Below are 6,477 nucleotides of genomic sequence, written 5' to 3'. Positions count from 1 at the left end.
ACCCCATTTCAAGCAAATCTTCAGCAAATCTTTACTACGGCACCACCAGCACCCCATCACCATTGGCTCACATCAGGATCAGTATCAGTGAAATCACACTGAACTGAACACAAAGCAAAGAAATATTTCTCTTCAAACTGATCTGAGTTCAGAGGATCTTCTGGATCCAGATGTGACTCTTCAGCACAAACTACAAACATTCATTGACTTTAACAATTAACACTGAACATTTTCTACAGTTTCTGATACAAACACTCAGCTTTTGTCACAACAAACTGAATTCAGGACAAAAAGCAGAAAACATGAACCAGAGCAGATTTACAGCTTCATGGATGAAGTTCTGTTTGAACATAAATGAGCTTCAGTTGTCATTAAACACATCAGATCTCCAACAGTAACAGACAGTCAGTGAACTGACCTCAGAGTCTGCAGGCTGCAGTCTGGTCTCTCCAGAAAACCACACAGATGCTTCACTCCTGAATCCTGCAGGTTGTTGTCATTCAGCTCCAGATGTTTCAGATGGGAGGGGTTGGACTTCAGAGCAGAGACCAGAGAATCGCAGCAGATCGCTGACAAATTGCAGCTCATCAATCTAAATAAAGAATAAAAGATGTGAGTTGAGGAGACAAATTTCCTGCTTGAAATCATTCAGAGTTTCATCATGTGTTCAGAGCTGAAGAAGCGTCGGACTGTACAAGTTGAAGCCAACAGGATGCAGCTTCAAACAGTCCAACAGAAGCAGAGAAGAAGAGCTGTCATTAATATGAATGACAACATGCTGCTGCTTCTATAAAGACGGAGCCACTTCAGCTCTGAACCTCTGCAGCTCCACCAGTGGCTCCATCCATACAGACTCATGCTGAGCAACAAACACAAGGAACAACACTCTGACATTTATTTCACTTTCTGCTCAGAGTCACAGAAACATTTGTTATATTGAGCTTTGAAATGTGCAGCTCAACATTTCTCTGCCAGTCAAAGGACAAAAGCAGTGAAGAAGAAAACAGATGTCAGTGTAGGACACATACAGGTTGAAGATGAGGAGCACAGTGTGCTTGAGTGTGTGTGTGTTGCAGAGGCAGTGGTTCACATGGGAGTAGGCGTGTACACGTGCGGAAGTGTGTGTCTGTGTGTGTAAAGGTGTGCACTCAGGGTTGGGTAGTAGCCGTAATGTTTGTTGATCGCTACCCACTCATTCATTCATCACCTTTTTATCTATTTAATCTGCTGGTTTTCATTTTTCCATTCATCCATCTTTGCTGCGCTGTGATAGCTCTGTGCTGTTTCTCATAATAAATGCACCAAAAGCATCTTTGGATCTCAGCGTATCTGTCATCATAGCCTCCTAGCGCGTCACAAATCTGTGAACCTGAGGACCCAACCTCATACTCTCAGCAGCTAAAAGGTTTGCTGTGGACACTGCAACACGTCAGCATGAAGATCCTCAGTGTGGATCAGTAGAAGATCAGCCTGATGGCTGCAGTTTAATGCCACCACAACTGTACATCACATTCATCTCAGCACACAAAGAAAACATGATGTCTGACCTCAGAGTCTGCAGGATGCAGTCTGGATTCTCCAGAAAACCACACAGATGCTTCACTCCTGAATCCTGCAGCTTGTTGTTAGTCAGGTCCAGAAGTTTCAGATGGGAGGGGTTGGACTTCAGAGCTGAGACCAGAGATTCACAGCTGATCTCTGACAACCTGCAGCCCCTCAATCTGAATAAAGAATAAAAGATGTAGATAAAATCAGTGATGATCCATCAGATGTGTTCAGGTTCTGAATGTGCAGCTCAACATGACCTCAGTCCACTCTCTCATCACAGGACCAACATCACATCTCACATGTTGGACTACACTCTCTTTATTCTTTCATTTATTCCATCACCTTCTTCTGTTGTTTATCAGCTAGCTAGCTTTGTGTCATTAAAATGTTCCAGTGTGTCATCAGACAGCAGCCTCATGCCATGTGTACGTTACAGAGGGATTCTGCTTCCTGCTGTCCACACAGACTGTCTACTGCTCTCTTCCTCACACAACTCCACTGGAAGGAATCACTGGATGAGCTCAGCTCACACTAACATCCAGCTTCAGCTTCTGACTGACACACATCAAGTGAGCGTCTACCCAAGTTACAGCAGTGGCGGCTGGTGAAAATGTTTGGTGGTGGGGCGCAGTCTGCAAATGACCTTTTACTGAAAATCAGAAATTAGAATATGAGTAACATCAGACACAACGATTTACAGGAATGCAAATTGTCTACCTTTGGAAGTTATTCTAATCATAATCTAATTTAACATTGTCAAGACTTACCAGAATTAAATTTCAAAATCATTTATCAAACTTTCATCCAAAATTGCAGGATCTATACAAACTCAAAACACACAACATAAATAATGAAAAAAACATTATTCAGGGCTCCAGACTAGCTTTTACACTGGTAGCACCAGCACGACCCACTTTCTCATTTTGTTGCACCTCCCACCTGGTCAAAGGCAAGACTTGCTGAACATTTTCTTATCGATTGACGATTTACTGATGCTCTCTGAACGCCCCACATAGCAGACTGTGGTAGCTGCTGTTTGGTGGCTGCGGAGTGTACTCTGACAGTTGTGTGGCCAAAAATGACTTTAAAAATAATAAACTAGGGCGTTCTCACGTCAGATTTGTCCGAGCTTAAGACCAGTTACATGTATTCTAGATGCGGTCTCCTCTATGAGCAGTCTTTTCTCCACTGACAGCATGGCCAATGCATTAAGCTGTCACGACAGTAGCTGTGATCTGGTAGCAGAGGAGGAGAAAGGCCGTGTGACGGTGTCAGAAAGCGCAGTCGTAAGAACGTCAAAGGACAGTTTTGATGTCCAACCACAGAAGACAAAAGCAAATAAAGACAAAACTAATTGACTTACAGTAAAGGTGAGAAACGTGAGAAAGTCTGCAGCTGCCAATCAGAGCCCGGGCCGAGGTCACATGATCATGAAAAGTTTTTCGAGCTACATACACATTGGCTGTGTCCGAAATCACCCACTCATTCCCTACTCCCTATATAGTGATAGGGAGCAACTCAGCTAAGTAACATTTCGGACACTACTCGAGCTTTTAATTACGTCGCTCGCTAGCCGCGATTTGTGCCGCAACAGTGTAATACAAACACATCAAATTCACGGTTTATTGCGTAGCTAAGAAATCAAATTAAATCAAGTTTATTGTCATTTTGCTGTACATACCAGATGAGAGAGCGTTTCTTCAGGATCCAGTAACTTCAAGCAGTTTAAATAAAGTGCTGTTGTATGTCCAAATCAAAACCGAGCGCCGCGATTTTAGTGCCGTTCACTGTCTGGGTAAAATAAAATTTAACAGAACAAACGGGAATTTTTTGCGCTCTCGTTCGTCTCATTTCCATTTCCTATCGCGCAATGCATGACGGTCCATATTACTGGGTTAGTGACCATCGGCTGTACATATAGATTGTATAAAAGATAGATTATACAGTCTATGGCTGTACACTACTTTTCATGGTGCATTGTGGGATATTTTGAGTGCACTATATAGGGTGTAACATTTGTAACTTAATATTCGGACACCCCTACAAAATGGCGTGTACGCTATATAGCGCACTTGATTTCGCACACAGTCACTAATGTGGCCGGCGCCCCGCATCCAGGAAGTGTAAAACTAGTAAACACGCAGTAAAGATTAATATTAAATCTGTTAATAATACAAATATTGTTAATATAGCAAAACAACATAAATGTTATTATTAATTTTATTATTAACTTTACGTTTGAGAACTACTTTTTATGTGGTCATTGGTAGTGGGGGAGAAGGGGTCAGCGTCCTGTACTAACCAGCCACCACTGAGTTACAGACTGTTGACAACTAAAGTCCCTCTTTGAGTTCCTGAGGATCCACTGCAGCTCAGAACAAACACTGTGGAAACACCAACATCCTGACTGGATGTGAGGAACTCAGACTGCTGAAGCCTCACATCACTTTACATCAGCTTCACATTCACACACACAGCAGGACTGTGGATTCGGTCCTCCATCTGGGAACACTGCAGTCAGCTGATCAGGGCGTTTATTCACACACGCTTCAAGGAATTCAAACATCTTCAGACTATTTTCAGGAAAATCCTCAAAATTGATCAACCAAAGTCTAAAACTTCAGGTAAGAATCTGAACTGAATAAATTCCACCAACAGCCAGTGAACTGACCTGAGAATCTCCAGTTTACAGTTTGGACTCTTCAGTCCATCACAAAGACGCTTCACTCCTGAATCCTGCAGGTTGTTCCAGCTCAGGTCCAGTTGTGTCAGATGGGAGGGGTTGGACTTCAGAGCTGAGGCCACGACTTCACAGTGATTCTCTGAGAGTCCACAGTCAGAAAGTCTGTCATGACACATAAAAGACAGAACATGTTATGATGAGAGACTTTATGTTTCCTGCTGAGAAGAACATGTTGTGTCCTGTTTCTACTGTGACTCAGGATGTTAGTTCCAGCTGAAAGATGATGATGTCTCTGCTGTGGATCTGCTGCTGTCAGCTTTACCTCCATCAATCAACATCTACAGTTTGCTGTCAAATGCTGCTCAAACTGATCGAGCCTCTAGGGTCAGCTGGATGTAACAAAAACTAGTTGGTGTTGATTGAGGTAAAGCAATTTATTGCTCAGTAACGTAAATGAACATAACAGAACTGACAATACAAAGGAAGCTGGTGGATGTTGTTAAAAGTCAAAAGAACCAAAGGAAGGCTAACAGAGTGTCAAAAGGTAGCTAACAGAAAACAAACCTAAACTCCTTAGCCAAACTTAAATCTCATAGTAACACCCACACATAACAAAAGAAACTAAAACAAAGTAGTGCCTCAAAACACACAGTACAAAAACCACAAGACCCAAGTAACTTTTTCACGAAGTCGGTAACGGGAGTCATAGTCTTCATCAACACTCTCTCAAACTCCCACAACAAGTTGGCAGCTGCCAACAGAAGTTACATTACAACAAACGCAAAAGACACGGACCTAGAGGAACCAGGGTGGACTGTTCACACAAAATCCCAACCAGCCCCGACTGAAAGATTGCTGATTGATTTTATAGCCAGGTGCGGCAATTGCTGGGGTTTTGGAGGAGTGGCGGTGGTCCAATCAGGTGTGACCGGAGGTGGGGAGAATAAGGGCTGGAGTGCAGGTCTGTGTCGGAAATCCCCCCCTATACCCTACATAGTGCACTATAAAGAGTGTTCGGCATTTTGTAGTGCTGTCTGAATGTTAGGTTACAAATGTTACACCCTATATAGTGCACTCAAAATATCCTACAATGCACCATGAAAAGTATTGTACAGCCAATGGTCACTAACCAAGCCACATGGGCCATCATGCATTGCGCGAAAGGAAATGCAAACCAGATGAACGAGAGCGCGAAAACTTGTCATAAAAATGTAAGCAATTTCTCGTTTACCCCTTTCTTAGATGGCTTAGATGAGATGGTGGCACGCATCAACGCAGCGGCTCCTTCAGGAGACAGCGAGAGCGAAAATTTTGAGTGTCTTGTCCCAGACGTTCATTCTGAAAAATTTACAGCCGAGAGACTTTGCTTAACATCAGGGCAATGAACGTCGCTAAAATTGCAGCGGCCGAATGTGATTTGGACATACTACACCAACATGGAGTCCGATCGGAGTCTATGCCGGCAGTTACCCAAGAGAGAAGGAAGCGGTACGAACGTAAACAAACGAGGAGGAAGACAGCCAGGATCCATGCTAGACTAAAGGCTAACCCCTCCAGACCAGCAGCACCGTCCTCCTACTCTCCAATGTCCGCTCCCTCCACAACAAGCTGGGCGAGCTACGTTTGCTGAGAGAAACACGCAGATAGTGGAGGGACTGCTGTGTGTTTGCTTTAACAGAAACATGGCTCCATGACAACATCCCAGACGGACATACAGCTGGAGGGACATCGTTCCTGGTGGACGGACAAGCAGCTAGCTCTGAACCTTTCCAGAGCCACTGCAGGAGCAGGACACTGAACACTGTCAGGGACTCCTCACACCCTCCCCATAAACTGTTTGAACTGCTGTCATTAGGAAAACGTTTCCAGAGCAGAGAGTGAGTGGATGATTTCGGACACAACCAAAGTAATTCTGAGGCTGTTCAACTGCAACTCTGAAGAAGACGACCTTAGTGGTTTTAGTGCGCAGGAGGAAAATGAAGATAGCGATCAATGACTTTGCTGGTAGGCTACTGTATATTTTATTTTCTTAACCAGCCGTGTTACAGGCACTGTTCGGAAAAAAACATTTACAGTACATATTTGTGTCTTTTTCCAGTACGTTTTTAATTAAAAGTTTCAAAAATCTTTCTGTATATCATTTTTCTTTGTAAATATCTCATGTCACAATGTGGACACCTGCGGCTTACAGGCATGTTCGGCCTGTATATGGACATTATTATTAATATGATTTTTTTTAAAGTTAG

The 6,477-nt window shown here is 43.3% G+C and overlaps 1 long non-coding RNA gene across 1 annotated transcript; it reads right to left on the bottom strand.

Annotated features, from left to right (window-relative positions):
• Positions 1–78: 78 nt before the first annotated feature.
• Positions 79–6,098, bottom strand: LOC103355328 (uncharacterized). The gene is made up of 3 exons (XR_520083.1): positions 5,959–6,098; positions 1,548–1,618; positions 79–418 (listed from the first exon to the last, which is right to left on the bottom strand). It is a non-coding gene; the product is annotated as an uncharacterized LOC103355328 (long non-coding RNA).
• Between the last annotated feature and the right edge of the window lie 379 nt (positions 6,099–6,477).

The sequence above is a fragment of the Stegastes partitus genome, unplaced genomic scaffold, assembly GCF_000690725.1.
Source record: "Stegastes partitus isolate 25-593 unplaced genomic scaffold, Stegastes_partitus-1.0.2 Scaffold143, whole genome shotgun sequence".
In the NCBI taxonomy this organism is placed as follows: domain Eukaryota; kingdom Metazoa; phylum Chordata; class Actinopteri; family Pomacentridae; genus Stegastes; species Stegastes partitus.
Note: the sequence above shows the minus strand (reverse complement) of the source record. Positions and strands in the feature narration are given on the sequence as shown.